Source organism: Amblyomma americanum, chromosome 5 (genome assembly GCF_052857255.1).
Source record: "Amblyomma americanum isolate KBUSLIRL-KWMA chromosome 5, ASM5285725v1, whole genome shotgun sequence".
Lineage (NCBI taxonomy): Eukaryota > Metazoa > Arthropoda > Arachnida > Ixodida > Ixodidae > Amblyomma > Amblyomma americanum.
Genome location: NC_135501.1, coordinates 28,623,229 through 28,643,701, shown reverse-complemented (window position 1 = coordinate 28,643,701; position 20,473 = coordinate 28,623,229). Strand labels below are relative to the sequence as shown.

Below are 20,473 nucleotides of genomic sequence, written 5' to 3'. Positions count from 1 at the left end.
AATCAGTATAACATTCGCTCCCAATAGACGTCGGGCTCCTTGAAATAACGATGCATACTAACTTCAAGTACGACCATATGCTAAAATAATTTCCAAACGAATTGCATCCTATTTAAGAGTATTCCTCAAAACACGTCTTGTAATGTCCAAAACGAACCAAATCTCTTTAGTATGCCTTCATCCTCAGTAATCTTCTATATTCCATCTCATCATGGGCCAACACTACGCATATCAAGCGCCTATCAAGCGCATATCGCAGGATCAAGCCCGGTGTCAATATGACCAGCATCTCTGCGGAAACAGGATTCAGGGACACCGAAGTTAACGTGACTGTGTCGACGGTAGGGGTCAATAAAAAACTATTCGAAAATTGCTGGCTTAAATTAGGGATGGGATATAAGGAGAGGGTTTTCATGAGTCAGAAACGTTTGTCCTGAAAGCAATTGGAGGTTGTTCTTAAAAGACGAATTTATTTCGTGACAGTTATTTAGCTTAAGAAGAGAGTTTAAAAATTATTTAAACTCAATCTGAGCCTGTGGAGCTTGCCATCACCCCGTTTCAGAGGGACGCTCGTACCATCGGAGGCAAACGCGAAGCTGCAGACAGGCTTGGGAACGGGGCGTTGACTCCCGCACGCTGCGAGTGCCAGCTGACGTTAATGCCAGGCAAACTTGGCTCCTCCTGCGTGCCATTCGCGACGGTCCACCATTCGCGCAGGGCTACCTGAGCATACACTCCACTCGAAAGTACGCCCGGGGAAACATGCTTCCAATGCGTGACACGTCGCGCCTGCGCTGATAAGCGGAAACTTGGCCGTACCGTTTACCAGAGTACGCGTATTTGCTTCCAAGTCGGTCTCATCGGGGCGAGCTCGTCGAACTGCTCGCGTCGTCGCCTCACATGACCAGCGATTCGGGACAAGAGCTGGTAGGTCCGTTCGCGGCAACAATGGGACGCACGGCTTTGGTAACCAAAAAGTAGCGTGTTCATATATCCGTGACGGAAGGAAGAAGCAGAATGAGTGGCTACCACTGAGGCGCTATAGGGCGCTAGGCTTAGCGGCGCTGGCTCGGCGCTGTCCCCAAGTGCTGCTAATGGACAACGCTGCAGGAAACAAAACCTATGCGTCGCGTAAACCTTAGGAACACCAGTGCAACAAAAGAGTAATCCCAAAAGAGGGGACATGAAAAGAATGGTCCAGACAAACGAAAAGAAACAGGAAATTGTGGAAAAGACTTCAGAATCGATCAGGATGCGGAGCGGAACTTCGCTCTGGAAACCTTTAACGATATGATAACCTTTTCGGCTATTTGTGTGCTGGTGTGACCGTGTCTGTCGAAAAAGGACAGAAGGAAGGCAGTTCGACGAGTTCTCCTCATGTGACGGAGACAGCGGCTTCAGCGGCCGCAGCTCGTTAACCTGCGCATGTTCACCGCGGTCGGTCTCCGCCACTGCCTGATTTCGGACACGTACCGCTCGGCGTCCCTCGCTTTATACCCGAACGTCTTAGGAAGCGCAACAACGCGTAAGAAAGCGCGGTGGCATGGCGCCCGCTTCCCTTAGCCGATAAAAGAGCGCAGGCTGCCAGTGCCTCGCAAGCCCTTTCCACGCCATCCCTCACATTACGGCGGTGAAATCCCGGACAGTGGTTAGCGCTCGGCTGCTGAGCCGGAACACCCGGGTCCGAATGTGGCCACGGCTGTCCCGCGCCGATGGAGGCGAAACGCAAAGGGCGCCCGTGTACTGTGCGATGTCAGTGCACGTTAAGGATCCCCAGGAGGTCGAAATTGCCCCAGAGCCCTCCACTACGGCACCTTTTTCTTCCTTTCTTATTTCACCCCTCCTCCCTCTCTCCCCTGAGGCGCGGTTAAGGTGTCCGCCTAGAAACGAGACACAGCGCCTTTAATTTCCGCAAGAAAAAAAAAATTTATTTTTCCATCCTGACACTTCAGCTGTTCCGCCTCCTTCGCGTCCTTGTTGATTTATTTTTCTGGCCTGCACAGATGACTTAGGTTCGTATATTTCGAATATGCTTGTCTGTTTCTTCCACACTGGGTGCGTCTTTCGGCAAATCCTTCTGTCGGCTGCGCATCTGCCTCGATTTGCGGGTGTCAGATCTCAGCGCCGTCACCGCACTACACTCAGACGCTTCTATTATACTTTGGACAGCAGAAGTTTTACACCAAGATCTTGCGCAAATACCCGCGCTAAAAGGTTTTGTTTTTCCCGAGAAAAAAATTACAGCGATAAAGTCGAATTTACTCATTACATTTATAGCTTCTTTGCACTTTTATACACTTCCGGTTATCCACTCTAAAATAATTCTCGTACAAGAAATTAAATGTCGTACTAATTACGTGAAAAACAATATCTGCATGGAACACTTTGCCAGCTGACGGTGTCCACGCCACTCAACGGATTAATAATTTGTAATTCACAGTTATCTTTGCGCTGTCCTCTTGTGACTTGTATAACATGTTTTGAAATGTCAAATTCCTCGTATTACATTCATCACTTCATTGTTCCTTTGCTTGCCTATTTGTATTGTGTTTTAGATTTGCACCTTTTCTCCTCCTGTAATTTTTGGGTGCTGCAGGATGTGTTGTAAATAAATAAGGCAGACTGGAACATTTTGCTGTTTCATAGCTAAATGCACCAAAAATAAACGCATGCTAATTCCGTCAACAATACACAGTGAACTCAAACTTCATTTTGTATGAGACAGAAACTGAGTCCGAGTTCAGACGTGCAGTGTAAAATGTAGCCAATTTTCATTTTCACCTTCACATATGTCAAGCTTGGCGCTAGCAACTGCACTGCAAATTTAAGTAGCCACTTGGCAATGCCACGTGTCCGCAATGCCACGTGTCCTGCCAATAAAAGCCGCCCTCACTCGCTTTCATTCCCAAGGAAAAGATCAATAGCGGCCATCAATTTCATAGCAGCGCAAAGCGGCCTCGTGCAAGCATATCGTTAACGCACTGTCAATGACTTGCTGCCTTTTTATGTGCTCTGCATGCCCGCTGCACTTGGCGGCCGCGTAAGAAACCAGGGTAATCGTGAGAAGTGATCTACGGTCTCGTGTTCGGTACGATAATTTCCAAAGACAGGGCTATTTCTGGTGGCTGCCCTCAACTCAGCCTCACTAACATAAACGTAAAACATAATAATCAAATAATTCAAATTGCAACATCACCATAAGCCACACTAATCCCACTGCAGGAAAAGAGCCTCTCTCGTATCTCTACAAATAACCCTGTCCTTCGCCAGCTGCGGCGACCCTATCCGCGCAAATATTCGCTCCTCCGCGCTACACTAGCTTTCTCCAGGAATCCAGTCCGTTACCCTCAACGAACATCGGTTATCTCCCTTTCGCATTACAAATTACATAGTGTACATAATAAACGCAAGCGGATCCCTAGTAATGAAGAGGCGCGCACAGAAGGGAAACGAGTGAAGAATACCTCGTTCTTTATGGAGGTGTACGGTAGCTGTGAAGTTGCTGTAGACACCTTCCAGTATTTTCACATAAGGCTCTTCTGCATCCTGATTCAGCGATGTCTGCATCACTGCTGAAGTTAAGACTGAGTCAAATGCTTTCTCACAATCTATAAAGTCTATACATAGGGGTTGATTATGCTCTGCGCATTTCTCTATCTGCGAATTTTCTTTCACTCCCTCCTTTATCCCTTCCCTTACGGCGCGGTTCAGGTGTCCAACGATATATGAGACAGATACTGCGCCATTTCCTTTCCCCCAAAACCAATTATTATTATTATTTTCTTTTCTTCAGTTCAGTCGCAAAATATGAAACTGTTCTTTTGATGAACCCGCCGCGGTGGCTCAGTGGTTAGGGCGCTCGACTACTGAGCCGGAGTTCCCGGGTTCGAACCCGACCGCGGCGGCTGCGTTTTTATGGAGGAAAAACGCTAAGGCGCCCGTGTGCTGTGCGATGTCAGTGCACGTTAAAGATCCCCAGGTGGTCGAAATTATTCCGGAGCCCTCCACTACGGCACCTATTTCTTCCTTTCTTCTTTCACTCCCTCCCTTATCCCTTCCGATACGGCGCGGTTCAGGTGTCCAACGATATATGAGACAGATACTGCGCCATTTCCTTTCCCCAAAAACCAATTATTATTATTATTATTTTGATGAGTTCTCTCAACAGGAAATCAATTCTCTGCACGCCAGTTTAATAGCATTTGAACCTCGGTGCGGAATTAACTTGCAAACAGCCCACTTTCTCCTCATCGCATCTCATTACAGAGGTGATCGGTTATGCTTTACTATAACATTCGGGTAATAGTTATCGAATGCTGACTCACCACAGTGACAAAGTGGCAACGTTCACGCCTCTTGCATAAACTCAACGACAGCAGTGCCTTATTGTCGTACAGCGTCGCCATCCCTCACTCGCACTTGTCGTTTGCTCGCCTTCTCCGCTAGACGCGCTGTTGAGGTTCAGTCGCGACTGCAGCGCTCTCATAACGGCGGCTCCACGTAACTCACTCGTGTCGCAATGGTTTTCCATATGGCGTATTCCCCTTTTAGGGGAATGTCTGGGCTTTAATTTGGCTAAAAGGCAAATTTTCAGTGTTTCAGGAAATTTTAGGCAAAAAATGGGCAGGCAGGTGTCGTGGACAGGTTCAGACAGGAACAGCTACGCACACGTGACAACCAGGAAGTCTGGAGGCAATGGAGAGGAGGGGAACAAGCTAACTCCCAGGAATGAGGTCACAGTCACAGATAAGAGGCCGCATAATAATCCGGAAGTTAGGATGGAGGAAGCGAATAGCATAGTGCTTATCGGTGGTGGCTCAAATATGAGTAGGTGCAAAAGAACTATAATGGAGTCTGTAAAGAGTGATAAGCGGGTAGCAGTCGGAGCATTCCCCGGCAAGAAAATGGTCGCCGTACTGAGAGAGACAAAAAGCGAACTTTCTAAGAATGTTGCAGGGCGCAGTTTGGTAGTAGTAGCGGCGGGGCTAAATGATATTCTGAATGGCGAAGCCGCAAAAGTAGTGGAAAGATTAGCGGAAGGAGTTGCCGGTTTAAGGGCGATAGCACAGCAAGTTCAGATCGTGGTGGGCACAGTACCGGAGGTGCAAGAACAGAACAGAGAAATCGCCAAGGACGCTGTGGCTGTTAATCGGGAGATAAGGAAGTTAAGCCGGGAGAAAGTCTTTGAGGTGGCAGACATAAACAAGGAAGTGCATAGAGCAGGCTTTGGCGGAGGCTTTACACGAGATGGCATTTTTTTAAATTTCTTTAAGCATACTGTAAGCCTAACTAGGCTCTTACAGGAATGCACAAATATATTTGGGGCCTAAATATTTGGATAAATGTAACGCCTAAATATGTAACGCCATCAACTTTAATGGAAGGCTATGAGCAGAGATGGGCTTGCGCCTGGTAGGCCGGGCAGCAGCTTTTTTACGGGGTCCGCTGCGGCTCAGGGTGTAGGGATAGGTAGAAGCAAAGTAGAAAGTGTAACAATGCAGGCTGACGCTAATAAAATTGCCACTAGGAGGTCCAGGAAGAAAAGTACAAAAAAATTAACACCAGAATCAGGTACATAAACATGCAAGGCGGTAGAAAGAGAGCGAAGTTGTTAGAAATAGAACATTAGTTAAGGACGAAGAAGAAGCTTTATACGCACTATGCGAGGCACATCTCAGGAATCTAGAAGATCCACCGTTTATCAATGGCTACATCTGGGAAGGGAGCAACAGAACAACAACGGAGAGCAAGACAGGAGGGGTAGGTATGCTGGTGCATCAAGGAACAAATTGGCAAAGAATAAAGTAAACTTGCAAACAACCTGTCTAGGGAACAGGTAAAATTGCCGGTAAAAGGACATGGATATAGGTAGTTTGTTTAGGGACAGGGGACAAAAGCAGGAGAGAGAACAAGGATCTAGTTAAGTGTCTCAATGACGATATAAAGCAGTTTGGAGAATTTGCCGATATTATTCTGCTGGGTGAGATGAATGGACACATCGAGGATCCGGATGGATACACAGATTGTAACGGGAAGTTGATGCTAGATTTCTGTGAGCGACACAACCTAGTTATTGTAAGTAGAGAAACCAAGTGTGAGGGACAAATCACGTGGGAATCCCGTAACAGGCAAACGACCATTGACTACTGCTTAATCTCGCAGGGGATGTATAGCAAGCTCGCAATGATTGAAATTGACGAAGAGGGGAAGTACAGCCTCGGTAGTGATCATAAGCGCATTAGTCTACAGTTTGGAGCCCTGCTCAAAAGAGAAATGAAGGGGAGTCAAAAAGAGTACGCAAAATTAATTGACGAACAAATAGCGCAAATAGCGGCCGGCATAGAGGAAGCAATAGAGAAACATCCCTTGGAAAAAATTCGATTATGATCAGAACTACTCATTAATACAAAAATAAAAGGAATAAATCGCTGGAGAGGAAAGAGGAAGCCACGAAGTTGGTGGAATAAGGAAATTAGGGAGGCCATCGAACAACAACAGTTGGCATCACGGGAACACAGAGAAGCAAAGAGGACGCAGTTACCTGAAGAATAAGTTGGCCAACAATGGGACTCCTATTGAGAAAAGATAAACAAAGTGCAGGTCCTCGTCCAGGCTGAAGTGAAGCAGTCCTCTGATCGCTGGCTGGCGGAACTTCGCGATGCATTTAAAGGAGGGTTAAGAAAATTCTGGGATCATTTAAACTGGCTGGGTAAAGTGAATCACAAAAAGCAGGAACAGATTCACGATGCCGAGGGAAAATGTTTAGAGGAAGATGACGCTGTTAACTACATTGCGTCAGTTATAGCTGAGTCATTTAAGAAAGACGATAGAGTAATCACCCCAAATGAGGGAGAAACACAGGATAGGACGAAAGAAAACAGCTTAGCACTGACCAATCTGAACTGGAAAAAGGCGGAAGCATGTATTCCAAAATGCACGTCCGCAGGGATAGATGAAATTCCAATCAAGTTAATTAATGAACTTTACCAAAGAGGCAAGGAAACGCTGATAAAAGCATTAGAGGCAGACATAACAAATAAGCAAATTCCGCACAGCTGGAAACAAAGTAAAATGAATTTGATTTATAAAGAGAAAGACAATAAGACGAACATAAAATCCTTCCGACCAATAACATCAGTTATGTGCAGGCTGTCGACACAGGCGGTGAAATTAAAAATGCAGTCATGGGTAGAAAGTAATAGAATACTCGGAAAACTTCAGAACGGGTTCAGAAGTGGTAGGCGCTTAGATGATAGCCTGTTTGTGCTTACCCAGTGCATAGAAATAGCCAAGGAGGAAAACAGACCTCTGTATTTATCCTTCCTGGATATAAGCGGTGCCTACGACAAAGTGAACAGAAAACTCCTGCGGAATATTTTTAAAGATGAAGGCATCGGTCATGAGGTAATTGATTTTCGACAGGAAATATATCGAGAAAATAAAGTTGAAATAGGATGGGAAGGAATTAAGAGTACGACAACTGTCCAGGTACACAAAGGACTAAGGCAAGGTTGGCCTCTATCACCTCTGCTGTCCATGCTTTATATGATAAGTATGGAAATAAGGCTACAAGGAAGCAATCTATGTTTTAATCTGTCGTACATATTAGGCGGAAAGGTTGTTGAGCAACGACTACAGGGTTTAATGTACGCGGACGTTATTGTACTGTTAGCAGATAGCCAGGAAGATTCTGGTTAATTGCTGTGGAGACGAAGGAGACAGTCTAGGTTTCAGGTTTCAGCGCAACTAAGTCCGATGTGATGATTTTTCAACGATGCAACTATCAGGAGCTTACAATACAAGACCATGAAATACCCCTAGTGGCCGAATACAAATATCTCGGGGTATGGGTAAACGAAGGGCAGATGTACACGGAAAAGCACGAGCAGTCTCTCATAGCAAAAAGGCGAAGAGATGCCGGGATAATGAAACATAGGGCATTGTGGGAGCAGAACAGGTATGAAGTACTGAGAGGTATTTGGTAAGGAATAATGGTACCGGGGCTTACTTTCGGGAATGCGGTTCTGAGCTTAGGGGCAGAAGTTCAGTCGAGATTAGAAGTAAATCAGAGAACTGTTGGAAGATTAGCATTAGGTGCCCACGGAAAAACCATAAACGAGGCAGTACAGGATGATATGGACTCGACATCGAAGCACGGAAAGCTCAGTGTAGATTACTATACGAAGAACACCTGAGGAAATTGGACGATAACAGGTGGGCAGCTAAGGTATTTAAATACCTACGCAGAAAGAGCGTTGATTCAAAATGGCGGAAAAGAACTAGGAAGCTAACCAGTAAGTATGCCAGACACGGGGACGGAGAAAGACAGAGCATTAAACGACAAGTAAAAACGCGGAAGGTGAAAATTGGATAAATTCAATGGCAAAGAAGCATAGTGTATAACTATATCGATAATCGAAATAGCAGATCAGGAAAGAAGCGTTTTATGATAACTCAAGAGGCAGTGCCCTACTCTTTGAAGGACGTCAGGACGTCTTCGAACGTGCAGCTATAAAAAGAAATTTAACGAAGAAGACGACAGTGTGCTGTGTGTGGTAAATCTGTAGAAACAATAGAGCACCTCATACTAAAATGTGATTGTATCCATCCTGACATCGATGCAGGCACATTCACTCTTCCTGAGGGCATAGGGTTTAGAGATAACAATAGTCATGCAAATAAATGTGCGGTGGAAATTAGTAAAAAGCGATTGAAAGATTGGTGGCTCAAAAGCCGAGGTGTGACATAAGGTTAAAATTATAGGACGACTTATTTAAAGAAAATGGCGAAATTTAATAGCTTACAACACAGTCAAACGAAAATAAAGAGAGAAAAACTGAGCATGGTGGCAACTACCCCTGCCCCGTTTCAAAGGGGACGCTCCTACCTTCCATCCATCCATCCATCTATCCATCCACCTTCCGGTCGCCCATTCCTCCACTCTAGCCGTGGCAGGTGGCGCTTCGCTCTGCTACTGCCTGCCAATTGTTGTCAGGTTGCGCGTTACGCCGGCGACGACGACGACTACGACATGGAATCCACTAACGGGCGCATGCGAGCTGCGCTCTAAAAACTGTCTCACTTTCTAGACATTGTTTCAAACTGATACAGGAAAAAAGAGCTGAATTAGGGAATTTTCGGGCCCAATTGAGGAGTGAAGTATCGGCTGCGACATGAAACTTCACAGCTCTGTCGACGCGCTTTAGCGACTCCCAAGCATGCACTTTTGGCGAACATATCACTAACAGCCACCATTGCAAAATATTCCAATCAGAAGTTTACTTTAAGCAACGCCCACTTAGGCTAAGAGAACTTCGCGGGCAAACCGCTTGTTTTGTGTCTGCCATTAACTGCAAAGATGGCGTAAGAATTCTTTCAGAATTTTTTCTCGCTAACTCACTACTAAGAATTATTCAGTCACCTTTTGAGTATGGTACATATATGCGAGCCTGGAATATATATTCACGTATAAATCACATATAACAAAAAAACACCGTCTGCCGGGCTAGTTCTAGGTTGCTATCCATAAGTATCAGCAGCGCGAACACAAAAACCAGGAAGAAGAAGGAGATAATACAGTGCGCTGAACTTCCAACATTGTCATTGTCATTGTTTGAGGCCAACAACAACCGCCTGTCTGCTTCGTTTCCTGATGGTGCCGGGCGTTTCTTTTGGTGAGGCCGTTCCACGTTCGTGGGGTTTTTGCACAAGGTTCAGGGTAGCTCTGCTGACTCGGGTCATCTAAGGTTGTCGACGCACTGTGTGTAGGCATGTCTTTCACCTCCCCGAGAGGAGGCTCGGCAGCCTGGTTCGCCAGCCTGCCGGCTTAAAGCTTGCCTTTTAATTCATTTCTAAAAAATGGTGTCGATTCAATTCCCTTGGCACATGTACCGATTGGAGATGGAATTCTGAAAATGAAGAATCCGAAAACAATACAGCATCAACAATAAAGTCTAACCGGTCACATTCTCGATATCTCCGAAGAGCGACCTTTTGGGAGGCGTGGCATTGTTTGTAAGTCGGCAAATTTTTAGAGTGTGTCGGGTCTGCTCCGGTATAATACCTTCACTTCTCTGCCGGTTAAAGCCTTCATTCCTGAGCAGCTTGCGTGCACTAAGGGCATTGTACGTGGAGTGGACCCGTCATCTCCAACTCAAGAAATTTTGGAGGCGCTCTAGGAAGCCGGGGCGGGAATTATTTCTGTATACCGTTGCTCTCGCGAGATAGCTGGAGTGCGTGTTGCAACGAAGTCAGTCATAACTTTTGCTGGTCTCACATGCCCCTCGGAGTTGCAAATTTGGCCAATTGTCTACCGCGTGGACCCGCTGCATCCTCGACCCCTGCAATGTACCAACTGTTGGAGATTTGGATATAGTGGTAGAGCGTGTAAGTCGGCGACCAGATGCCGGGTATGTTGCCAAGGTCACTCTTCCGACAGCTGCATCGCTGAACAACCAAGCTCTTGTCTATGCAGTAAGAGTCACAGCTCTGACACCCGTTCCAGTACACCCTGGTGTTACCGTATATGTTTATGCAGACGACACAGACATCTTTCCTTCTGCAGCAGACGTTCATGCCCTATATTGTTCCCTCCAGGATTACCTCAATGCGCTCGAGGTTTGGCAGAATACATTAAATTTGGTATTAAATGTGCACAAAAGCAGCGTGCTAGTTTTTTAAAACCAACATGCCTCTATATATATCACTCGACTATCGCTCGGACAGCATACCTCAGGTGGAATCGTTGAAGTATCTAGGCGTCATTTATGATGCCAGTTTGGATTGGCGGCCCCACATCAAGACTAGCGTTGAGAAAGGTGAGCGTGCACTAGGTAGGCTACTAGGAATAGGTAATAGGAAATTTGGCATGCGCCGGGACACGCTTGTATTCCTCTACAAAGCCTATGTCATACCCACTTTGTAATTTCTGGCTCCCCTAAATATAATCTTCATCCGTTGCTGCTGTTAGAAAGGCGCGCACTGCGCCTCTGCCTAGATCTCCCCCAATCAGTTTCCACCGCAGTTCTGTACCTGGAGGCTCGTATTCCCGACCTTAACTCCCGTTTTCACCTTTTAACTGTCAGGACTTTTTTGCGGGCATAGGAGTTGGCTCCTCGTGTGGTTACACCTATTTTCGTCTCGCACCCAGCCCTCTTTCTCACTCCTCATCGGCCAAGGTTCCGCCTCCCTCAAGTTGTTTTTACTCAGAACCTTTTATCCAACATTGGTGTGGATCTCAATTTTGAATGCAGACTTGGTTCGGCAGCATCCCCTGTGGATATTGCTTTTGATTGTATTTTCCCACCTAATGCGAAGCATCTGCCTGCAAGGACATTAACCGGACTCCTCTTTGATCGCCTTGCCCATTTCCCGCACCATACTGTGATTGCTACGGATGCGTCTGGAGCCGGCCGGAAGGCTGCGGTTGGTATTTTTTCAGAGTCTCTCTCGTGGAGCTTTTCGGTTAGAGTCCCGGGTTACACAGCCATATTTCTAGCAGAGTTTATGGCTCTTGGGCTGGCCGCTTTGAAAATTCCCACAACTGTTTCTCAGGTGATATTCCTCTCAGATTGTCTCTGTTTTATTGGCGCTGGAGTCCACACGAAACGCTTTTTTGAGACGCTCACTAAATTTTTCTATTCCTGGATGGGTGAAAGAGTTGCGCTTCGTTTGGATACCAGGCCACTGCGGTATTTTACAAAATGAAGCAGCAGACTTTTTGGCAAAATCAGCTCTAAATGCACCTGTTGCCTGCAGCGTCCGTAATCTTGTTCTGTTCGGTATGACTAGTTTTCAGGGTTTTCGGTTTATAACCGCCACGTGCAACGATTCCTTACTCTCTACTGTTGACTACCGACATCTCATGTACCCATGGAAGGCTCGTGCGTGTAAAACCCGGCAATGTGTGGTAGCGATGACGCTCATGCGGTGCAGGATTCCCCGTTTAAATCTGTGCATATATAGATGCGGGTTCAGTCCCACAAATCTTTGTGTGGCTTGTGGTGAAGTCGAGACATGGGAGCATCTTCTACTCTCCTGCCGGAGGCTTGCACATCAGAGAAGAGCACACCTAGAAATTCCCATTACGAAGTTGGGTCTCACATTGTCGGTTTCCCTCCCCCTCTCTTTCGGCGCGAGCGCCAGGGGTTTTGCAGTGCATCAAGTTTGAGAATACCTGCACAATTATATAACAGCCACCGGCGGATTCCCTTGCTAACTGTTTCCAAAATTTCCGCATTTAAGAGAGCGTTTGGGTACTTTCATATAGTTAATTATTTAATTCTCAGATAATCTCTCCCGATATTTTCTTTCTTCCTTTTCTTTTAAATTACTCTGAAATTTCACCCAAGGCACAATCATTAGCTTGACACCAGCTTACCCTATTCTATGGGGTCACCCAACTGAACCCAGGCCAATCCACCGTCGTGGGTATGTGCCATGTCACCGAGGCAACAACAACAACCACTTCCAACTTTTACTTGAAGAAACCTGAACCCACACTTATATACACGCACCAGGTAAAAGTCCTCAAACCTATTTTCGTTTCTTTTTTCCACATGTCATTCGTACTTCATTTCATGCAACGCATCGTATAGTGTGATTATTGTTATTTTTAGATGCCCTGGACAACGTGTGGGGCCCAGTTCGTTCGCGCGCCTTGATTACTCCCCTCGGCGGACTCTTACCTGGTGCGTGTACATATGTGCGGGTTCAGTTTTCTTCAAGTGCAAGTTGCAAGTTCAGCGCTCTGTACTATCTTCTCCGTCTTCTTAATGTTTAGGGCTCGCGCTGCTCATGCATACATATAACAGCACAGCGGTAATCGGCAGAAAATGCCCCTACTACACTAGTCTGGCTTAATTTTAGAGTTGGGCTCAAAGCATTTAATTTCAGCCGAATATATTGAACTGTGTCCCGTACGCTTCGCCTTGACTTCGCAGGCTTCCGAACCAGAATTATAAACTAACAGGACGGAAGTCGAATTAAAAAGCAGCACGGAATGTAAAGACGCCGGCTTTAGCCTCAACAATGCGACGTAAGTTTGTGGTGAGGCCGATAGAGGCTGCTGAAAGCTGACGTAAGATCACAACATCAAATGGTGGAGTTAAGGTAGGGTTCATTATTGTGCGGCTACTGCACATCTGCTTCCAGAAGTGTCAGTATTCATCAAGGTCTTCGGTATGTAAAACCTCCGTGAGATAAAGGACGCATCTGGATTTCCACTGAGTTAATTAGCCTGCGAGTTGCATTCAGCACGCAGTCTTTAGTGGCTGCCTTTGAATGCCAGAAGCACGGAGATAGTCACGGCGGAGAACAATTAAGCCCATTCCTGGACAAGTAATCTGTGACTGTAACCTTGCCACACGTCTTATCACGTCTTTCCAATCAAGCGCATGAATGTTTTTAGAACGCCAAATTCACCCAAAGCGGCATGCGTATTATGCACATAGCAACAACGTCGCTCTAGACCCGTGGCCCACACGTCACCGCCGGCACTGAAAAGTCGCACTGTGCGGGTTCTCTGCTTCCGTCCTTCTCTTCCTCCATGTCTCAGTGAGCCCAGCCGACCAGCCGACGAAAGGTGCAGCTTCTTGTAACGCTCGTAGCAATGGTGCTGTGAATGCTGTATACAGCACTTCGCTCGTTTCACATTAATACCCGTGCCACATCCGCACATGAAACTACACTGAAAGCCTAATGCCTCAAGTTTGTTAGTGCCATTATTTTACGAGTTAGTGCCACACGTCCCGATTTATTGTCATACGCACGTCACGATGACAACAACACCTGCAAGCCAGTCAGAAATTTTGCCTGATTATAAACACTGCTAATGAGTCCAAAATCATCGCAATGCTACCCGAATGTAATACAAATATTTCGCAAGAAATGCTGCTGTAGAATCTTCATTAAGTGGAAAAAGTAAACATAAACTCGCGTGTCAGCTTACACGCCGAGAGTATCTGGCTAAAGCGCCAGCAAAAGTGGCGACATTCGCTTCGAAAATGTAGTAGAAGTGAGATTATTTGGCTAAAAGTTATGAATAAACCGTTTACTGTCTGATGGGAAGTTGTTACTAACACAGTTGCACGCTTTTCTACATGTGAAATGGGAGCGAGGGTAAGCGTTTTTCAGGCGAATGAGATGTGGCGAACTCAGTAAGTAGCGAATGGCAGTAAGGCTAATGGCATTAAAAATTGATCGTGAAGGAACGGGCGAATGCCAATAAAATTTAAGGCAGTAAACGGTTACTGGCATTAAATCTGTCCGTGTTGAACGTCTATCAGAGTTGAACGTCTATTTCCAGTCGCGAGTCAACGTTTCCAAACAGGGCACTCTGCAAGTTCTCCCGTGAGAGTTTGTTTATAGAGTCACATGCCAGCTGACGAAACGTGTGGACCTTTGGTTTTGTGATGCACCTAGCTGTAGTGTCGAACGAGGTGCATGAATCCAGCGTATCGACAATGAAACTCGAGTAAAGCCAGCAGCCCAATTGTTCTGTCGCGTCCTGGCAGGGTGCCACTCCGCCTAGTTCCTTGGCAAGGCGTTGGACGTCGACCTCCGGGGAGTGACTTGCGTGTAATGAGTCGCAGCCGTGCGTTCCTCGGCGCCTCATCGCTCGGAAATGTAAACCGCGGAATCTCGGGGCGTTGCCACAGCCACAGATACAGCCCACCCTGACACCACGAATGCCTGTCGAGGGGAAGTTCAAGCGCCAACTTCACATTGTTCACATACGACGTTGGTCACATAAAATGTATAGTCGAGGCGCCACCCGCCCAGCGACCGGGTATAGCTGGAAAAGCTGGACGGACGGAACCGTACAGTAGCACTGGAGAGTAGAACGACGCGCGTCACTTCCATGGTTTATGTTCGTTTTTGTATGAATAAAATTACGTATTTCACCCGTAGCAATATGAGACGCTGACAATAATCACATGTAAATGTACCAGGTGAGGTAATTCGTCAGTTCGACAGTCCATAGAATTTATGTGGAGTGAGGGCAGTCATCTACAGGACTCATCTACTGCTTAGTAAAAGCAAGGACTCTCAGCGGTTTAGATAAGTGGACCTGCTGCCGTAACCAACTGCTAAAACAAGTGCGCGACACATGACGAGCTGGGTCCTGCAGTCTTGGAAGACAACTACCTTAAAGAACACTGAGGGCCCGTCACGTTCGTCTGTTTTTTTTTTGTTTTTTTCAGCCTGCTCTTGTGTGGAGCTCTTTAACCAAGAGTACTGAGCTAACCAGCCAGCAGTATGCTTTGCTGCTGTGATCTACTCTCCACTTATGCCAGAGAAGAAACCTTCTAGGCTAGTTGGCATTGAAGGTCTTGTCTAGGTCTCGCTTACAGATACAGTTCGAGACCACGCTCGTCAACTTCGGCTCCGTTCGAAGATAAGTACCCGGGGTCGCGCGCTGGGTCCAGCGAGCGCTCACCTGGAACTGGGCGCGGCGGAGCACGTGGTCCTGACGCGCTTTCCCTCCTCGAAATAAATAGACTCCTCCGGGGCGAGTGGCAGCGCGCGCGCGCGCCCAGACGACTGCCGGGGCGGCGCCGCGGCTCACTTCGCGCGTGCCTCGACTCGGCCACGTGACCGGGCCGCGGCCCAGGTGGCGTCGGTGTGCTGGGCGCGACGTCGCCCCTGCCGCCTAGAGCGCTCGATTTCGGCTCTGTTTCTCGAATTTTTTGTTCGCTATCTATAATTGTCTCGGTGCTACACTTTGGGTTTTATTGTGCTGCCTAATATAAAACCAGCCTGTGAGTCATCAAAACACACACCCGCGAGCCTATTCTCGAGGGAGGCACGAAACGGAGGTCAACGATGAAACACAACACGACGACCTCATTTTGTGACTGGAAGGTAGGAAAAAAAGCAAGAACAAGGGGTCATGCGCTAGCAGTCATTCCCGCTCTGTCAGGAGATCAGCGTTCAGTGACACGCGGAACCGAGTACGAGGCGCAAGCAGCTCGCAGGTTCCTAGCCTTACGACCCTTTGCTAGCGGGGGGAACAAAAGAGCACAGTGGCAGCGAAGAAATGCAGCGTCTTGCGAGTGGTTGATCTCGCTGCAGAGGTGACGGGACCACGCTGCGAACAGGTTCCAGCTAATAAACAAGAATGTGTCTGTATTGCACACCCATCCGCACGCAACCAACACTGCATTTCTAAAAGATGTTTTAAAGACGTTTCAAATATGCTTCGCACATCAGAGAGGAAAGGACTTACAATTTAATGCTTTTGTGTCCCATATGTCTTTCGTGTCCCATTTGTCTGCTACTGTATTATTGTGCCCTAACTAGAGTACATACTTCGACTAGTTGGTGTGGGTTCCTCTCAAGAAACAGCGCAGAGGACGGGGCAAGAAAGAGACGACAGGACCCCCCGTCCTCGGCCCTGTTTTTTTAAGATGTGCCTTAACATTTTATATTTGTCTGTTGTGCCTGTGTTCACTGTATTGCCTGATGCTGTAAGGCACTATATGCCGCCAAATGTCAAGACTGCGTGCCCGTGGCGTAGTCAAGCTTCAGAGGACAGCTTTTACTATGGACACCGTGCCATCATGTACTGCCTGATGGCCAAATAGACAGTATTATTATTTATTAATTAATGTTACTGAAGTTACAACTAATGTTTACTTAAAACAAATTTTTCACTGTCGCGTAGTGCAGTTTTCATTCAAGAAAGAACACTGCGCTGCGAGACCACCAATGCTTCAGCAACTGACGACTGAACGTACTTTGTCCATCTAAAAGACGTGATCACGAACTCGGAATTCGTGAAACGCGCTGTCGTACTGCTGATACACACAATTCAGTTCTTTTTCCCTGCACTTCTATGGAATAGGCTTCCTAAGAAGCGTTATTCGATGTACAACCTGTGCTGATCTTTAGTCCTTCTCATCGTCGAAATTCGCGTAGGTGGGCATCACCTTGGTCCCTGTTTCGTGCTCTCTTATGGTCACCACTGCGCTTGACCCCACATTGCACCCTCTTCTTTTCCGTTTACTGCGTGCGAAGTTTTTATGCTACGATGCCTCTGTTTTCGTGCTGCCGTTTGGATACCGTTTTATAGTTTTTTTTGTCTTTCCTTGTTCATTGCTGCATGTTCTGTGTTTGGAACCCGCTCACTGTTGCAGACGTTTCTTTTTTTTTCTGAAAAGCACCCCTGCGATAATCTCTTGTGGAACTTAGCGTACTTGTATAAATTAATGAATAAATAAATAAACAAATAAGCCGACTGCTCGGGCAGCAAGCGCTAGAGAAAGTGCTTGCAAGTAGCGCCTGTTTGGGCGTGACCTTCATGACTGCTGTTTGCATTTGTCCGGACAGAAGGAATGGTCATCCGCTCTTGCAGAAGCCACAGCTGAGTCCATCCGAGGCTAGCTTTTCACAGTTAAGGCGCAAATTGCCAACAAGGCCTCATACCTGCCTTTGATAGGGCGTTCTCTCTACTTCATCAAATGTAGGCTCACAGTGGTAAGAGGTTCGCTCCTCTCTGTCGACAGCCAACAAGATGCCTGTTTTTAGAATCCCCAGAACGCGACTCAGAATGACTACACTTTTGGTCGCCGCCTGCGTAGAAGGCAGGCGGTGATGCCTGTACCGCCGCACTTAAGAATGCAAGGCTGTGGGCCAGTTGGTGACACATAATAAGGACAAATCACCCCAGGAGACAAAAGGCGGTGGAAGGAGACCACACAGAGTGGTACTATATTCAGCGGCAGCTTTTCTTTTTGGGCAGTGCAGCAGGGTTGGGAGCGCAAGGAACAAAGCCGAAACACGCCCTTTCTTCCTATGCGGCGGCGAAATGTAGTCCCAGCTAGCACTTACTAGTTTTCTCTTAAAAAAACATGGCATATCGTCAACATTCGCATTTAGGGCATGTTTCTGACACAGCTGCCAACTTTGGGCGTACGAAGTCGGCGAAAAAAAGAGTACTCTTGGTTACGAAAAGTTTTCTAGGTACTCTACTTACAAGAAGCTTCAACAGATGGCGCAAGCTGCTATGAAGTTGCCGCGGAAGGAGCCACGCGCCAGGCGCACAGTCGTGCCGCTGAACTATCCGGAGGAATGACACAGCAACGGACGCCCCGCCTTTATAGGCTTCCGTACACAGCCAGGAAAAGCGGTCGCCGACCGTTGCTTTGATCACCGCATCTTTCGTGAACCAAACGCGCGTGTGCACCGTAGAAAAACCGCGAGGCGGGGGTGAAAACGCGAATAAAGTGCCAAGAAAAAGCTTTGCTCTAAAACATGCATAATAGCAACCCACACGTGGAAGGAAAGGCTAGGGAAAAAGACAGACTAACAATTATGACGGGGAAAAGAACACTTCATTCAAAACATATAGCAATGCAAGGCACGCTAATTATCACCTTAATTCAGCATGAGAGTCGGGTGACAACTGTCGCGCCAATTTCCTTTCTAGGTAGTACGTTCTTTCTTGAGATCATTTCAGTGCAGCTGAATTTCGGGTAGCATTTCCTGCAACTACGACAACATTTCTTTTCCCCACCCTGAGTATTTTCTGGTTATTCGGCACAGGCAATGCAACACATCCCGTGAGTGCAATCTTCCAAGCCCGCCAGCATCAATCGAGGAACAGTGGCCCAAGTGCATATGTGCCGAGAGAGCCTGCTTCAGGCCCACGTAATGCTTATGGTGCAGCTCGATCACTTGACCGCGCGCGGATGGTATCACCATTGTAATCGCAATCATCCTAAGTACGTCCACTGCGGGTCACTAACCTCCCCTATAACTCCCCAATTAATCCCGTCCTGTTCCAGATGCGGCCACCTCATCCCCGCAGACTTCCTAACCTATCCGCTAACATCCTTTTCTTCCACCCTCGGCTACGTTTTCCTTCTCCGGGAATCCACTCTGTTATCTTGCCTTTCCAGTACATGCCCTGCCCATGTGTAATTCTTCTTGACTGCGACTTGGATGCCGTTAGGTAGCGTTTGTTCCTTGACCGACTCTACCTTCTTCCTGATCCTTAACATTACACCGACCATTTTCCTATCCATATCTCGCCGCGTTCATAATTCCCTTTTCGTTAGCCTCCATGTTTCTGCCCCGCACGTGAGTACCGGTAAGATACATCTGTCGTACCAGGTACGTCAGAAAAGCCCGCCCACTAATCTTCAAAATATAAGGTTTTTTAGGTATGAACCCGGTTTCTGCTGTGGAGTAATACTAATGTTGGCGTAGATCAGAAAACACGTGGATAATGCCAAATTTAGCGGGGTAAATAATTTCTGATAGTTATATTCACCTGTTTGCTAATGTTCACTCATCCTTTCCTTATGAGGGGTACTGGTAACTTGTCATTCATGTTAAATGACGCTTTCTAATTGGTAGGGCAGTTTTCAAAAACCCTGACAGCGTAATAAAAAGCAGAGATATCGCGTTGCCATCAAAGATCAGTGTAATTCAAGCCATGATTTTCCCAGTGGTAATGTATGGCTGTGAGATTTGGACCATAAAGAAGGCTGAGCGCCGAATATTTGATGCTTTTGAGCTGTGATTTTGGAGAACTTTCCTGAGAGTTCCGTGCATTGAAACAACGTCCGATCAGTCAGTACTAGCGGGAATCAACCCCGACAGCTCATTGGAAGGTCCAAACTCTGAAGTTAAAGCCCAGTTATAGTGGCCACCTTATGCGCAGAGAGGAGTAACTGAAAATAATAATGATGTTGGGAAAGACAGAGGGCAGAAGTAGAAGGGGGCAGCAGAGGAGGAGATTGTTAGATGGCATCACAGATGCAATGAAGATGAATGCGAGAGCCGGGACGTTTAATCCGATTTAAATTGCGGAAATCGGCTACACAGGACAATAGTTTGAGGCTTCTAAGAATTCTTGGAGCGTGTAGATCAATTTCCCGCTCTAAAAAGACGAGTTAAGATTCCTTTTAGTGCACCTTTAACTTCGCCAAAGATCAGAGTAGCTAAGGAATGGCTCTGTAGAGCACTGGAAATGGTGTTATATTTAGGGTCTCACACAAGGAACGTTCATATAGGGACAGATGGGAAGAATTATGCAAGGCTGTATTTTGTAGTCGAGACAGGCGTTCCGAATCTGCTTTGTAACAAGTCCCTCAGACTAGATGGCAATATGTCAGGCGAGAGTGGGTAAAGGAATAGTATATACTTGCTCTCTAACACGCAGCGGCAAAAAATCAGCCTCAGTAACAACCCAATAGGGCTGGATAATTTCCTATGGATATAATTTACGTGTTCGGACCAACTAAAGTCGGACGTAAAAACGACTCCTAGAAAGCGACAAGATTTTCTGGGAAATGTTTCCAAACAGTTGACGCTCAACTTGATAGCGTGCAGAAGCGGTTTATTTTATGGAGGAAATATTATGTACTGGTGCTGTATTTAAATTTAAATTAAACACATTTATATTAGGCCACGTGTGAAGCTCGTTGAGCAACACGTTAGCGTGATGTTCTATCGATTAAAAGTC

At 46.7% G+C, this 20,473-nt stretch overlaps 1 protein-coding gene across 3 annotated transcripts in view; it reads right to left on the bottom strand.

The window, feature by feature from the left end:
- Nucleotides 1–15,584, bottom strand: part of LOC144132355 (protein stum homolog) — a 452,020-nt gene extending 436,436 nt beyond the window's left edge. For 2 of the 3 annotated variants that reach the window (XM_077664695.1, XM_077664698.1), the window contains exon 1: nt 15,440–15,584. The gene's annotated coding sequence lies outside the window, so the exon portion shown is untranslated. The remainder of the gene's footprint in view (nt 1–15,439) is intronic. The other variant, XM_077664696.1, reaches the window with a different exon arrangement.
- Nucleotides 15,585–20,473: the final 4,889 nt, after the last annotated feature.